Raw genomic sequence first — 17,446 nt, 5'->3', positions numbered from 1 at the left:
TGGGGTCATCGAACACTCCGATAGTCCTTGGGCTTCGCCTGTAGTCCTGGTGCCTAAGAAAGATGGGACCACGCGGTTCTGTGTAGACTACAGGCGGCTCAACGAGCGGACCACCACTGACGCCTACCCGATGCCCCGGGTAGACGAATTATTAGATCGTATTGCCAGGGGACGCTATCTGACCACCATAGACCTGTGTAAAGGCTATTGGCAGATTCCCCTGGCCGAGGATGCTATCCCCAAGTCGGCCTTCGTCACCCCATTTGGCTTGTACCAATTTAAGGTCATGCCATTTGGGATGAAGAATGCCCCGGCTACCTTTCAGCGTATGGTGGATAGACTTCTCGATGGATTCCAGGAATTTGCGTGTGCATACCTGGATGACATTGCGATCTACAGTGGGTCCTGGGAGGAACACCTAGTACATGTAGGGGTAGTTTTGGACAAAATTCGGGCTGCTGGCCTGACATTGAAGCCAGAGAAGTGCCATCTAGGCATGGCTGAAGTGCAATACCTGGGTCACAGAGTGGGGTGTGGGAGCCAGAGACCGGAGCCGGCTAAGATAGAGGCAGTAGCTAACTGGCCCACACCTATCACTAAGACCCAGGTGTTAGTCTTCCTAGGGACAGCAGGGTATTACAGACGCTTTGTCCCAGACTACAGCACTATTGCTAAGCCCCTGACTGACCTGACTAAGAAAAATCTCCCATAGCAGGTCCTGTGGTCTCCGGCTTGTGAAGCTGCGTTTCAAGCACTCAAACAGGCTCTTGTAAATGCCCCTGTCCTGGCTGCCCCAGTCCCTAACAAACGTTTTCTCGTCCATACAGATGCTTCCATGTATGGACTGGGGGCTGTGCTGAGCCAGGTCGGGGAAGATGGAGGAGAGCACCCTGTCGCATATCTCAGTAGAAAGCTGTTACCCCGAGAAGTGAGTTATGCGGCAGTGGAGAAGGAATGCTTGGCCCTGGTCTGGGCATTGAAAAAGTTAAGCCCTTATTTGTATGGACAGGAATTTTCCCTTGTGACGGACCACAATCCCCTTGTCTGGCTTAACCGGGTCTCAGGAGACAATGGTAGACTGCTGCGGTGGAGTTTAGCTTTACAACCGTATAACTTCACCATCAGCTACCGACCCGGTAAGCAGAATGGGAATGCAGATGGATTGTCCCGGCAAACCGACGTTCTTGCTACCTCCTAGTCCGGTCATCCCCAAGTTGACCCGCTAAAGGGTCAAGCCGGGTCTGCCGGAGTGTCCCACAATGGGGGAGCCGTGTGACAGATCCATCTGTATAGACCTATATTGCTGGTTCGTCTGTTTGCCTTCATTTCGCTGGATTTCCTGCCCGTATGCCCCTGTTCGTGTGTTTCCCCAAATACCGATTGGAACTACTGAACGGACGGCCACCCAGGAGAAGAGTGTGCTGCTAGTTAACCCAAATGGCCTCATTGTTCACAAAGGACGTAAACTAACTTGAACTCCTGGTCTAATGCGTGCCATTTTGGGATGTTAAATGTCTGTGTATTGAAAAGGGTTGTGACATTGTATGTTTAAATGGTGATGTCTGTTCTGTTGTCCCCACGTGTGTATTGTGGTTACCCTCTGTCTTGAGAGATAATGGGATTACTCATCGGGTGTCTCCAGGGCAGAGAGGAGGAGACCATGATGCATTGTGGGGGATGCATTGTCTCTGTAGTGCTGCATGTCTGTCCTGTGTCAGTCTCCAGTCTGGTCCCCTAGGGGCGTGTCCACCAGATGGAGACCTGCATAAATACGGGCGGCTAGCCCTCAATAAAATTGATTCCTGTTTGACTTTCAAGATGGAGCTTGGTCTCGTTTGTGGAGGGATTTATTATTGGGACAGCGCTTTCGTATATATTGCTAGCTGTGGAAGGAGTTCGACTGAATTGCTGATCGGGAGTTGCCACTTCGTATGCTCCATTCGGGAGTTTGACGATCGGCTGGATTAAAAACTGCATTTCTGGAGAAAGGGGCTTATTCACTAAACGGCGGCTTCATCTACCTGGCGGTGAGTGTCGTAACAAAAATATTTAACAGCTTTGCTTTCTCCTCGTCGCTCTCTGCGACTCCCCCCTCATTACTCTTTAAAGGGCCGACACCTTCAGATTTATACTTTTTAACATTTATATAATTGAAGAACATTTTTGGGTTAGTTTTACTCTCTTTGGCAATTAATCTCTCGGTCTCTAGTTTGGCCGCTTTTATTTGTTTTTTACATGTTATATTTTTTTCCTATAGTTTTTCAGTGCTTCCGTGCTACCCTCCTGTTTTAGAGTTTTATATGCTTTCTTTTTGTCATTTATTGCTTTCTTTACAGTTCTGTTTATCCACATTGGTTTCTTTTTGTTCCTTAACCTTTTATTACCATACGGTATGTACCTCTCACAATGAGATTTTAGGATAGCACAGCATAGGCTAGTAAAGCACAGTATAGTACAGCACAGTATAGTACAGTATATTATAGTACAGCATAGTACAGTACAGTATAGTATAGTACACTATAGTACAGCACAGCATAGTATAGTACAGCACAGCATAGTATAGTACAGCACAGTATAGTACAGTATATTATAGTACAGTATAGTACAGTACAGTATAGTATAGTACACTATAGTACAGCACAGCATAGTATAGTACAGCACAGCATAGTATAGTACAGCACAGTATAGTGCAGCACTGTATAGTACAGTATATTATAGCACAGTATAGTACAGTACAGTACAGCATAGTATAGTACAGTATATTATAGTACAGCACAGTATAGTATAGTACATTATAGTACAGTATAGTACAGCACAGTATAGTACAGCACAGTATAGTACAGCACAGTATAGTACATTATAGTATAGTACAGTATAGTACAGCACAGTATAGTACAGCACAGTATAGTACAGCACAGTATAGTATAGTACAGCATAGTATAGTATAGTACAGTATAGCACAGTATAGTACAGCATAGTTTAGTACAGTACAGCATAGTATAGTACAGTATATTATAGCACAGTATAGTACAGCATAGTATAGTACATTATAGTACAGCACAGTATAGTATAGTACAGTATAGTACAGCATAGTATAGTATAGTACAGTATAGTACAGCACAGTATAGTACAGCATAGTTTAGTACAGTACAGCATAGTATAGTACAGTATATTATAGCACAGTATAGTATAGTACAGCACAGTATAGCACAGCACAGTATAGTACAGTATAGTACAGCACAGTATAGTACAGTATAGTATAGCACAGTACAGCACAGTATAGTACAGCACAGTATAGTACAGCACAGTATAGTACAGCACAGTATAGTACAGCACAGTATAGTTTAGTACAGTATAGTACAGCATAGTATAGTATAGTACAGTATAGTATAGCACAGCATAGTATAGCACAGCATAGTATAGTACAGCACAGTATAAGACAGCACAGTATAGTACAGCATAGTACAGCACAGTATAGTACAGTATAGTATAGTACAGCATAGCACAGTATAGTACAGCATAGTATAGTACAGTATATTATAGCACAGTATGGTACAGCATAGTACAGCACAGTATAGTATAGTATAGTATAGTATAGTACAGCATAGTATAGTATAGTACAGTATAGTATAGCACAGCATAGTATAGCACAGCATAGTATAGTACAGCACAGTATAAGACAGCACAGTATAGTACAGCATAGTACAGCACAGTATAGTACAGTATAGTATAGTACAGCATAGCACAGTATAGTACAGCATAGTATAGTACAGTATATTATAGCACAGTATGGTACAGCATAGTACAGCACAGTATAGTATAGTATAGTACAGTATAGTACAGCACAATATAGTACAGCACAGCATAGTACAATACAGCACAGTATAGTACAGTATAGTACAGTATAGTACAGCACAGTATAGTATAGTATAGTACAGTATAGTACAGCACAATATAGTACAGCATAGTACAATACAGCACAGTATAGTACAGTATAGTACAGTATAGTACAGCACAGCATAGTATAGTACAGTATAGTACAGTATAGTACAGCACAGCATAGTATAGTACAGTATAGTACAGCACAGTATAGTATAGTACAGTATAGTACAGTACAATATAGTATAGTACAGCATAGTATAGTACAGCACAGTATAGTATAGTATAGTATAGTACAGCATAGTATAGTATAGTACAGTATAGCACAGCACAGTATAGTACAGCATAGTTTAGTACAGTACAGCATAATATAGTACAGTATATTATAGCACAGTATAGTACAGCATAGTATAGTACAGTATAGTACAGCACAGTATAGTATAGTACAGTATAGTACAGCATAGTATAGTATAGTACAGTATAGTATAGTACAGCACAGTATATTATAGTACAGCATAGTATAGTACAGTATATTATAGCACAGTATAGTACAGCATAGTACAGCATAGTATAGTATAGTACAGCACAGTATAGCACAGCACAGTATAGTATAGTACAGCACAGTATAGTACAGCACAGTATAGTACAGTATAGTATAGTACAGCACAGTATAGTACAGCACAGTATAGTACAGTATAGTATAGCACAGTATAGTACAGTATAGTACAGCACAGTATAGTACAGTATAGTATAGTACAGTATAGTATAGTACAGCACAGTATAGTACAGCACAGTATAGTACAGCACAGTATAGTATAGTACAGTATAGTATAGTATAGTACAGTATAGTACAGCATAGTATAGTACAGTATAGTATAGCACAGAATAGTATAGTACAGCATAGTATAGTACAGCACAGTATAGTACAGCATAGTACAGCACAGTATAGTACAGCATAGTATAGTACAGTATATTATAGCACAGTATGGTACAGCATAGTACAACACAGTATAGTACAGTATAGTACAGCACAGTATAGCACAGTACAGTATAGTACAGCACAATATAGTACAGCACAGTATAGTACAGTATAGTACAGCACAGTATAGTACAGTATAGTATAGTACAGCACAGTATAGTATAGTACAGTATAGTACAGTACAATATAATATAGCACAGCATAGTATAGTACAGCATAGTATAGTACAGCACAGTATAGTATAGTACAGTATAGTATAGTATAGTACAGCATAGTATAGTATAGTACAGTATAGCACAGCATAGTTTAGTACAGTACAGCATAATATAGTACAGCATAATATAGTACAGTATAGTACAGCACAGTATAGTACAGCACAGTATAGTACAGCACAGTATAGTACAGCACAGTATAGTACAGCACAGTATAGTGCAGCACAGCATAGTATAGTACAGTATAGTACAGCACAGTATAGTACAGTATAGTACAGCACAGTATAGCACAGTATAGTACAGCACAGCATAGTATAGTACAGTTCAGCACAGTATAGTACAGCATAGTATAGTACAGTATAGTACAGTATAGTATAGTACAGTATAGTATAGCACAGAATAGTACAGCACAGTATAGTATAGTATAGCATAGTATAGTACAGCACAGTATAGTACAGCACAGTATAGTACAGCACAGTATAGTATAGTACAGTATAGTATAGTACAGCATAGTATAGTATAGTACAGTATAGTATAGTACAGTATATTATAGTACAGCATAGTACAGCACAGTATAGTACAGTATAGTACAGCACAATATAGTACAGCACAGCATAGTACAATACAGCACAGTATAGTACAGCACAGTATAGTACAGTACAGTATAGTACAATACAGCACAGTATAGTACAGTATAGTATAGCACAGTATAGTACAGCACAGCATAGTATAGTACAGTATAGTATAGCACAGTATAGTACAGCATAGTATAGTACAGTATAGTATAGCACAGTATAGTACAGCACAGCATAGTATAGTACAGTATAGTATAGCACAGTATAGTACAGCATAGTATAGTACAGTATAGTACAGCACAGTATAATACAGCACAGTATAGTACAGTATAATATTGTATAGCACAGTATAGTATAGCACAGTATAGTACAGCACAGCATAGTATAGTACAGCATAGTATAGTATAGTACAGTATAGCACAGTATAGTACAGCATAGTATAGTACAGTATATTATAGTACAGCATAGTACAGCACAGTATAGTACAGTATAGTACAGCACAGTATAGCACAGCATAGTATAGTACAGTATAGTACAGCACAATATAGTACAGCACAGCATAGTACAGCACAGCATAGTATAGTACAGTATAGTACAGCACAGTATAGTACAGCACAGTATAGTACAGCACAGCATAGTACAATACAGCACAGTATAGTACAGTATAGTATAGCACAGTATAGTACAGCACAGCATAGTATAGTACAGTATAGTATAGTACAGTGTAGTAAAGCATAGTATAGTACAGTATAGTATAGTACAGCACATTATAGTATAGTACAGCATAGTATAGTATAGCACAGTATAGTACAGCACAGTATAGTACAGCACAGTATAGTACAGCACAGTACAGCACAGCATAGTATAGTACAGCACAGTATAGTGCAGCACAGCATAGTATATCCTCTGTAGTATATATACAGTATACTGTCCTCTGTAGTATATATACAGTGTAGTGTCCTCTGTAGTATATATACAGTATACTATCCTCTGTAGTATATATACAATATACTGTCCTCTGTAGTATATATACGGTATACTGCCCTCTGTAGTATATATACAGTATACTGTCCTCTGTAGTATATATACAGTATACTGTCCTCTGTAGTATATATACAGTGTAGTGTCCTCTGTAGTATATATACAGTATACTATCCTCTGTAGTATATATACAATATACTGTCCTCTGTAGTATATATACGGTATACTGCCCTCTGTAGTATATATACAGTATACTGTCCTCTGTAGTGTATATATACAGTATACTGTCCTCTGTAGTGTATATATACAGTATACTGTCCTCTGTAGTGTATATATACAGTATACTGTCCTCTGTAGTATATATACAGTATACTGTCCTCTGTAGTGTATGTATACAGTATACTGTCCTCTGTAGTATATATATACAGTATACTCTCCTCTGTAGTATATATACAGTATACTTTCCTCTGTAGTATATATACAGTATACTGTCCTCTGTAGTATATATACAGTATACTGTCCTCTGTAGTGTATATACAGTATACAGTCCTCTGTAGTGTATACAGTATACTGTCCTCTGTAGTGTATATACAGTATACTGTCCTCTGTAACGTATATATACAGTATACTGTCCTCTGTAGTGTATATACAGTATACTGTCCTCTGTAGTATATATACAGTATACTGTCCTCTGTAGTATATATACACAGTATACTGTCCTCTGTAGTATATATATATACACATTATACTCTCCTCTGTAGTATATATACAGTATACTGTCCTCTGTAGTATATATATATAGTATACTGTCCTCTGTAGTATATATACAGTATACTGTCCTCTGTAGTATATATACAGTATACTGTCCTCTGTAGTATATATATATACAGTATACTGTCCTCTGTAGTATATATACAGTATACTGTCCTTTGTAGTATATATATATATATATATATACAGTATACTTTCCTCTGTAGTATATATACAGTATTCTGTCCTCTGTAGTATATATACAGTATACTGTCCTCTGTAGTGTATATACACAGTGTAGTGTCCTCTGTAGTATATATACAGTGTCCTATCCTCTGTAGTATATATATATATATATATATATACAGTATTCTGTCCTCTGTAGTATATATACAGTATACTGTCCTCTGTAGTATATATATATATATACACAGTATTCTGTCCTCTGTAGTATATATACAGTATTCTGTCCTCTGTAGTATATATACAGTATACTGTCCTCTGTAGTATATATACAGTGTAGTGTCCTCTGTAGTATATATACAGTATACTATCCTCTGTAGTATATATACAATATACTGTCCTCTGTAGTATATATACGGTATACTGCCCTCTGTAGTATATATACAGTATACTGTCCTCTGTAGTATATATACAGTATACTGCCCTCTGTAGTATATATACAGTAATACAGTATACTGCTCTCTGTAGTATATATATACAGTATTCTGTACTCTGTAGTGTATATACAGTATACTGTCCTCTGTAGTGTATGTACAGTATACTGTCCTCTGTAGTAAATATACAGTATACTGTCCTCTGTAGTATATATATATACAGTATACTGTTCTCTGTAGTATATATACAGTATACTGTCCTCTGTAGTATATATACAGTATACTGTCATCTGTAGTGTATATATACAGTATACTGTCCTCTGTAGTATATATATATATATACAGTATACTTTCCTCTGTAGTAAATATACAGTATACTGTCCTCTGTAGTGTATATACAGTATACTGTCCTCTGTAGTATATATACAGTATACTGTCCTCTGTAGTATATATACAGTATACTGTCATCTGTAGTGTATATATACAGTATACTGCCCTCTGTAGTATATATATACAGTATACTATCCTCTGTAGTATATACAGTATCCTGTCCTCTGTAGTATATATACAGTATACTGTCCTCTGTAGTGTATATACAGTATACTGTCCTCTGTAGTGTATATATACAGTATGTCCTCTGTAGTATATATATATATACAGTATACTGTCCTCTGTAGTGTATATACACAGTATAGTGTCCTCTGTAGTATATATACAGTATACTGTCATCTGTAGTGTATATATACAGTATACTGTCCTCTGTAGTATATATATATATATATATACAGTATACTTTCCTCTGTAGTAAATATACAGTATACTGTCCTCTGTAGTATATATACAGTATACTGTCCTCTGTAGTAAATATACAGTATACTGTCCTCTGTATATATACAGTATACTGTCCTCTGTAGTATATATATACAGTATTCTGTACTCTGTAGTAAATATACAGTATACTGTCCTCTGTAGTAAATATACAGTATACTGTCCTCTGTAGTATATATATATACAGTATACTGTCCTCTGTAGTATATATACAGTATACTGTCATCTGTAGTGTATATATACAGTATACTGTCCTCTGTAGTATATATATATATACAGTATACTTTCCTCTGTAGTAAATATACAGTATACTGTCCTCTGTAGTATATATACAGTATACTGTCCTCTGTAGTAAATATACAGTATACTGTCCTCTGTATATATACAGTATACTGTCCTCTGTAGTATATATATATACAGTATACTGTTCTCTGTAGTATATATATACAGTATACAGTCCTCTGTAGTGTATATACAGTATACTGTCCTCTGTAGTATATATACAGTATACTGTCCTCTGTAGTATATATACAGTATACTGTCATCTGTAGTGTATATATACAGTATACTGTCCTCTGTAGTGTATATACAGTATACTGCCCTCTGTAGTATATATATACAGTATACTATCCTCTGTAGTATATACAGTATCCTGTCCTCTGTAGTATATATACAGTATACTGTCCTCTGTAGTGTATATACAGTATACTGTCCTCTGTAGTGTATATATACAGTATGTCCTCTGTAGTATATATATATATACAGTATACTGTCCTCTGTAGTGTATATACACAGTATAGTGTCCTCTGTAGTATATATACAGTATACTGTCCTCTGTAGTATATATACAGTATACTGTCCTCTGTAGTAAATATACAGTATACTGTCCTCTGTATATATACAGTATACTGTCCTCTGTAGTATATATATATACAGTATTCTGTACTCTGTAGTAAATATACAGTATACTGTCCTCTGTAGTAAATATACAGTATACTGTCCTCTGTAGTATATATATATACAGTATACTGTCCTCTGTAGTATATATACAGTATACTGTCATCTGTAGTGTATATATACAGTATACTGTCCTCTGTAGTATATATATATATACAGTATACTTTCCTCTGTAGTAAATATACAGTATACTGTCCTCTGTAGTATATATACAGTATACTGTCCTCTGTAGTAAATATACAGTATACTGTCCTCTGTATATATACAGTATACTGTCCTCTGTAGTATATATATATACAGTATACTGTTCTCTGTAGTATATATACAGTATACAGTCCTCTGTAGTGTATATACAGTATACTGTCCTCTGTAGTATATATACAGTATACTGTCCTCTGTAGTATATATACAGTATACTGTCATCTGTAGTGTATATATACAGTATACTGTCCTCTGTAGTGTATATACAGTATACTGCCCTCTGTAGTATATATATACAGTATACTATCCTCTGTAGTATATACAGTATCCTGTCCTCTGTAGTATATATACAGTATACTGTCCTCTGTAGTGTATATACAGTATACTGTCCTCTGTAGTGTATATATACAGTATGTCCTCTGTAGTATATATATATATACAGTATACTGTCCTCTGTAGTGTATATACACAGTATAGTGTCCTCTGTAGTATATATACAGTATACTGTCCTCTGTAGTATATATACAGTATACTGTCCTCTGTAGTGTATATATACAGTGTACTGTCCTCTGTAGTATATATATACAGTATACTGTCCCCTGTAGTGTATATATACAGTATACTGTCCTCTGTAGTGTATATATACAGTATACTGTCCTCTGTAGTATATATATATACAGTATACTGTCCTCTGTAGTATATATACAGTATACTGTCCTCTGTAGTATATATATACGGTATACTTTCCTTTGTAGTATATATATACACAGTATACTGTCCTCTGTAGTATATATATACAGTATACTGTCCTCTGTAGTATATACAGTATACTGTCCTCTGTAGTATATATACAGTATACTGTCCTCTGTAGTATATAAATATATACATTATACTGTCCTCTGTAGTATATATATACAGTATACTGTCCCCTGTAGTGTATATATACAGTATACTGTCCTCTGTAGTGTATATATACAGTATACTGTCCTCTGTAGTATATATATATACAGTATACTGTCCTCTGTAGTATATATACAGTATACTGTCCTCTGTAGTATATATATACGGTATACTTTCCTTTGTAGTATATATATACACAGTATACTGTCCTCTGTAGTATATATATACAGTATACTGTCCTCTGTAGTATATATACAGTATACTGTCCTCTGTAGTATATATATACGGTATACTTTCCTCTGTAGTATATATATACAGTATACTGTCCTCTGTAGTATATATATACAGTATACTGTCCTCTGTAGTATATATATATATATATATATACACAGTATACTGTCCTCTGTAGTATATATACAGTATACTGTCCTCTGTAGTATATGTATAAGCAGGATATTGCTGCATTTGTGGGAGGGGAGGCTGATTACTAGGCTATTTATAGGCACCTGTGGGCCCAGGCTGGCTGATTACTAGGCTATTTATAGGCACCTGTGGGCCCAGGCTGGCTGATTACTAGGCTATTTATAGGCACCTGCGGCCCAGGCTGACGCCGATTCAGCTGATTTCACTACCTCTAAGTCAGCCCTAGGATACAGCAGCATGGTGTGGAGGCTCCTTACGGCTGGGCGACGGCAGAATGTCTCAGGAGGGCGCTAGTATTCATGGTAGGATCGGAGTTGTTTGCACGGGACCCACGCTGCGGTCCGCGACATGTAGCGCTCTGGGATGAAGCAGTTTGGGCGCTAATGGTCAAACGATGGTTGTTTGTATTGTTTGTCTGGCTATTCAGAGGCCTGGTGGGGCCATTGCATACAGTTATTGGGGTAGCACGTGCTTAGAGTAGGCATGGTTGTATGTTTTCCGATACCTGGTTTACATGCAGGGTGCGTGTCTGCAGGGGGCTCAAGCTATGCACGCTGTGGTAAGTGATGGTAAATATGGATCAATGGTTGATTAAAAAAACAAAACAAAAAACTGCAGCATTGTGTGGCAGCTCGTTCACATCCGGGTAAACAGCAAAAGGTGCCATGTGAATGCTGGCGCTCACGGTAGCATCGACCTTGCTGCACAGAACTCGCACTGCGGTCCGCGATTTGCAGTGTTCTGGGACGAAGGGGGTTTTGCGCTAATGGTCGAATGATTGTGGTTAGGGTTGGTACCTTTAAAACTACGTCTGTGTGTCTGCATTTACATTTTGTCCTATACACCATTCACTACTAGAGCTGCGTTCATACGTCCGCTGTTGCGTTACATTAATACTCTGCTCACTTCAGATTGCTTTCATACGGCTGCTTTATACCATGCTCTTCATGCTCGTACTCAGAGCTGTGCCCATACCATGTTTTAGACACCACTCACATCCAGAGCTGCATTCACCCACTTGTTCTTACATTACGTGTTATACCCTGCTTCCACTTAAAGCTGCATTTCCTTTCATTGCTACATTATGGTTACTCAGTATTCTTACTAGGGCAAACAGCACACCGCTCTGATACTGCTCTTCCGATAAACATAGCTGCTTTCCTTTCAGGCTTACGTTTCTTTCCTTGGTGGTTTGTTACATTCCATAGGTCTACCTTCTCTGTTCACTTCAAAAAAAAAAAAATTGTGGTGTTCTTTAGACCTGGTTTGCATTCACTAAGACTGGTCTCCTGACTTCTGGTTCGTATTCACTCAGATTGGTATCCTGCCCCAGTTAACCAAATGGCTCCCCAGCGGTCAGTGGGCCAATAGGAGTAAGGCCCTACTATGTTTTCACAGTAGTTCATTCGTTTGTCACGATAAGGATCTTCTCTTAGCGATCTGCAATGCCTCTGGTTCTTGTTTTTCTCCCATCTGTTTCAGTATTGCGGTTGGTTTAATGTTTCGTTTATACGCGTGGTTCGGATCACTAATGTCTATGCATTTTTCTTTAGGTCTGGGTCACGTTTTAATTACTTGTCACTGTAAGGTCATTCAGTTCAGTCTCTTGGCTTCGGGGGGCTTCATGGCCTCGGGGGCCCGATGACCGTTCTTCATGTTCGTTAGGTGTACAATATGGTTGTAGGCTGGTTAGCGTCCTAGGTTTATTATCGGAGAGGGTCATTGGTTATGTGAGTCCACAAGGCATACTGGTGCTGCATAAGTGGTTTATATTTTATAAAAAAAAAAAAAAAAAAGGAATCCGCCATTAGCGTCTCTCGCGCATGGCTCCGCCGTTAGTCTCTCGCGCATGGCTCCGCCGTTAGTCTCTCGCGCATGGCTCCGCCGTTAGTCTCTCGCGCATGGCTCCGCCGTTAGTCTCTCGCGCATGGCTCCGCCGTTAGTCTCTCGCGCATGGCTCCGCCGTTAGTCTCTCGCGCATGGCTCCGCCGTTAGTCTCTCGCGCATGGCTTCTCAGTTTTAGTTTTACGCATATGGCTCCACCATTAGAGTCTCTCACGCATGGCTTCTCCGTTTAGGTTACACGTATGACTCCGCCATTAGAGTCCCTCGCGCATGGCTCAGCCATTAGAGTCTGCTGCGCATGGCTTCTCCGTTTAGATTTTACACACATAAACTCCTCCATTCGAGGCCGGCTGCGTGGTCCCACCACAAGTAGGTTCCATGTATTTTCTGCTCGCATGGCTCTGTCATCTGTGGCTCGCAATACAATTTCTTGTGGTGGCTCGTGCCATTAGAGCCTCACTCACATTATTGTTTTCTCTAACTTTTTAATTTCTAGGTTGTTGGGTATAAAAGGAAATTATTGTTTTCTTGATAAGCCGTCATCCCAAGCCTGACTTTGCGGACATCACCTTCTCCCAGGCAGGCTTACTTCAACTACAAACTCGGGCTGAGGGTGTTGGTGTCCGGACTAAGTCCTGGGTATCGGTCTGTGTTCCAGTAGGAGGTACAGTAATAAGGCGCAAATTACGAAGTCTACCACGTCTACAGACACGACAAAGCATATCACGCAGGTACAACCGCAGGTATGGTGTACGTTCTGTCCTTATTACAGGCGACATTAGCTCGTTAATCGAAATAGGCATGTATTCCTGTTTGTGGTTCCCCAGGCCTGGTGGGTTTACACATTTCAATCAATCTACTACTAGAGTAAGACGGCGTACGCCATGTTCTAATTTTTGGCTCCTTTATAAAAAATAAAAAAATAAGAATAAAAGTGTGGCCTGGGGAATAAGTAGCGGTGAAGTATTTTGCCACCAGGAACAGTCGGTGTCTTATCAGGGCCCTTGGCGAATGTTGGAGTTAATTTAGGCCCTTCCAACAGATTCACCATTGTTTGCTTCAGTCTGCAGCTCTCAGGATTCAGACCCTTTCGTTGTATGGTCACATGTTAGTCAACATAGGAGTAAATAATTTCTGGTTACCGGCCACTCGTTCAATCACATCAGCATTAACCATCTCCAAGAACGATGTGCCGATGCACAAGACAAAGAGGTACGGTAGATGGAAGTCACTGTGTTATATACGGTATATTCCGCACCTTCATCGTGAAAGGTCTTTTCGTTCAAAGTAGGTGTCGTAACGGTATGTATATATTTACTCTAAACTAAGGTCTGCTCTTTTTGGCCACTTTAGGCTGCCCTACCACGGCAGTCATGGCATAATTCTACTGCTTGTTGTAGATGGGGTTAGATAGGTTAGGTTCACCTTTCTGATAGCCGATCCGACCACAAATATACAGTATACTGTCCTCTGTAGTATATATACGGTATACTGTCCTCTGTAGTGTGTATATATATACGGTATACTTTCCTCTGTAGTATATATACAGTATACTGTCCTCTGTAACATATATATATACAGTATACTGTCCTCTGTAACATATATATACAGTATACTGTCCTCTGTAACATATATATACAGTATACTGTCCTCTGTAACATATATATACAGTATACTGTCCTCTGTAACATATATATACAGTATACTGTCCTCTGTAGTATATATATATAGTATACTGTCCTCTGTAGTATATATATAGTATACTGTCCTCTGTAGTATATATACAGTATACTGTCCTCTGTAGTATATATACAGTATACTGTCCTCTGTAGTATATATACAGTATACTGCCCTCTGTAGTGTATATACAGTATACTGTCCTCTGTAGTATATATACAGTATACTATCCTCTGTAGTATATATACAGTATACTATCCTCTGTAGTATATATACAGTATACTCTCCTCTTTAGTGTATATAAACAGTATACTGTCCTCTGTAGTATATATATATATATATATATATATATACAGTATAATGTCCTCTGTAGTGTGTATATATACAGTATACTGTCCTCTGTAGTATATATACAGTATATTGTTCTCTGTAGTGTATATATATATATACACACAGTATACTGTCCTCTGTAGTATATATATACTGTCATCTGTAGTATATATATACAGTATACTGTCCTCTGTAGTATATATATACAGTATACTGTCATCTGTAGTGTATATATACAGTATACTGTCCTCTGTAGTGTATATATACAGTATACTGTCCTCTGTAGTGTATATACAGTATACTGTCCTCTGTAGTGTATATACAGTATACTGTCCTCTGTAGTGTATATACAGTATACAGTCCTCTGTAGTATGTATATACAATATACTGTCCTCTGTAGTGTGTGTATATACAGTATACTGTCCTCTGTAGTGTATATATACAGTATACTGTCCTCTGTAGTGTATATATACAGTATACTGTCCTCTGTAACGTATACTGTCCTCTGTAGTATATATACAGTATACTGTCCTCTGTAGTGTAAATATACAGTATACTGTCCTCTGTAGTGTAAATATACAGTATACTGTCCTCTAACATATATATACAGTATACTGTCCTCTGTAACATATATATACGGTATACTGTCCTCTGTAGTATATATACGGTATACTGTCCTCTGTAGTGTGTGTGTGTGTGTATATATATATATATATATATATATATATATGGTATACTTTCCTCTGTAGTATATATACAGTATACTGTCCTCTGTAGTGTATATATACAGTATACTGTCCTCTGTAACGTATACTGTCCTCTGTAGTATATATACAGTATACTGTCCTCTGTAGTGTAAATATACAGTATACTGTCCTCTGTAGTGTAAATATACAGTATACTGTCCTCTGTAACATATATATACAGTATACTGTCCTCTGTAACATATATATACGGTATACTGTCCTCTGTAGTATATATACGGTATACTGTCCTCTGTAGTGTGTGTGTATATATATATATATATATATATATATATATATATATATATATGGTATACTTTCCTCTGTAGTATATATACAGTATACTGTCCTCTGTAGTGTATATATACAGTATACTGTCCTCTGTAACGTATACTGTCCTCTGTAGTATATATACAGTATACTGTCCTCTGTAGTGTAAATATACAGTATACTGTCCTCTGTAGTGTAAATATACAGTATACTGTCCTCTGTAACATATATATACAGTATACTGTCCTCTGTAACATATATATACGGTATACTGTCCTCTGTAGTATATATACAGTATACTGTCCTCTGTAGTATATATACAGTATACTGTCTTCTGTAGTGTATATACAGTATACTTTCCTCTGTAGTATATATACAGTATACTGTCCTCTGTAGTGTATATACAGTATACTGTCCTCTGTAGTGTGTGTGTGTATATATATATATATATATATATATATATATATATAGTATACTTTCCGCTGTAGTATATGTACAGTATTTTGTCCTCTGTAGTGTATATATGGTATACTGTACTCTGTAGTATATATATGCAGTATACTGTCGTCTGTAGTGTATATATACAGTATACTGTCCTCTGTAGTGTATATATACAGTATACTGTCCTCTGTAGTGTATATACAGTATACTGTCCTCTGTAGTGTATATATACAGTATACTGTCCTCTGTAGTGTATATACAGTATACTGTCCTCTGTAGTGTATATATATATATATACAGTATACATTCCGCTGTAGTGTGTATATAAACAGTATTTTGTCCTCTGTAGTGTATATATGGTATACTTTCCTCTGTAGTATATATACGGTATACTGTCCTCTGTAGTATATATACAGTATACTGTCCTCTGTAGTAGATGTATATACAGTATACTGTCCTCTGTAGTGTATATATACAGTATACCGTCCTCTGTAGTGTATATATACAGTATACCGTCCTCTGTAGTATATATACAGTATACTGTCCTCTGTAGTGTATATATACAGTATACTGTCCTCTGTAGTGTATATATACAGTATACTGTCCTCTGTAGTGTATATATATATACAGTATACTGTCCTCTGTAGTATATACAAACAGTATACTGTCCTCTGTAGTAGATGTATATACAGTATACTGTCCTCTGTAGTATATATACAGTATACTGTCCTCTGTAGTGTATATATATACAGTATACTGTCCTCTGTAGTATATATACAGTATACTGTCCACTGTAGTATATATACAGTATACTGTCCTCTGTAGTATATATATACAG

This window comes from Bufo bufo, unplaced genomic scaffold (genome assembly GCF_905171765.1).
Source record: "Bufo bufo unplaced genomic scaffold, aBufBuf1.1, whole genome shotgun sequence".
In the NCBI taxonomy this organism is placed as follows: Eukaryota; Metazoa; Chordata; class Amphibia; order Anura; family Bufonidae; genus Bufo; species Bufo bufo.
The sequence above is the reverse complement of the archived record's forward strand: the minus strand, read 5'-3'. Positions refer to the sequence as shown.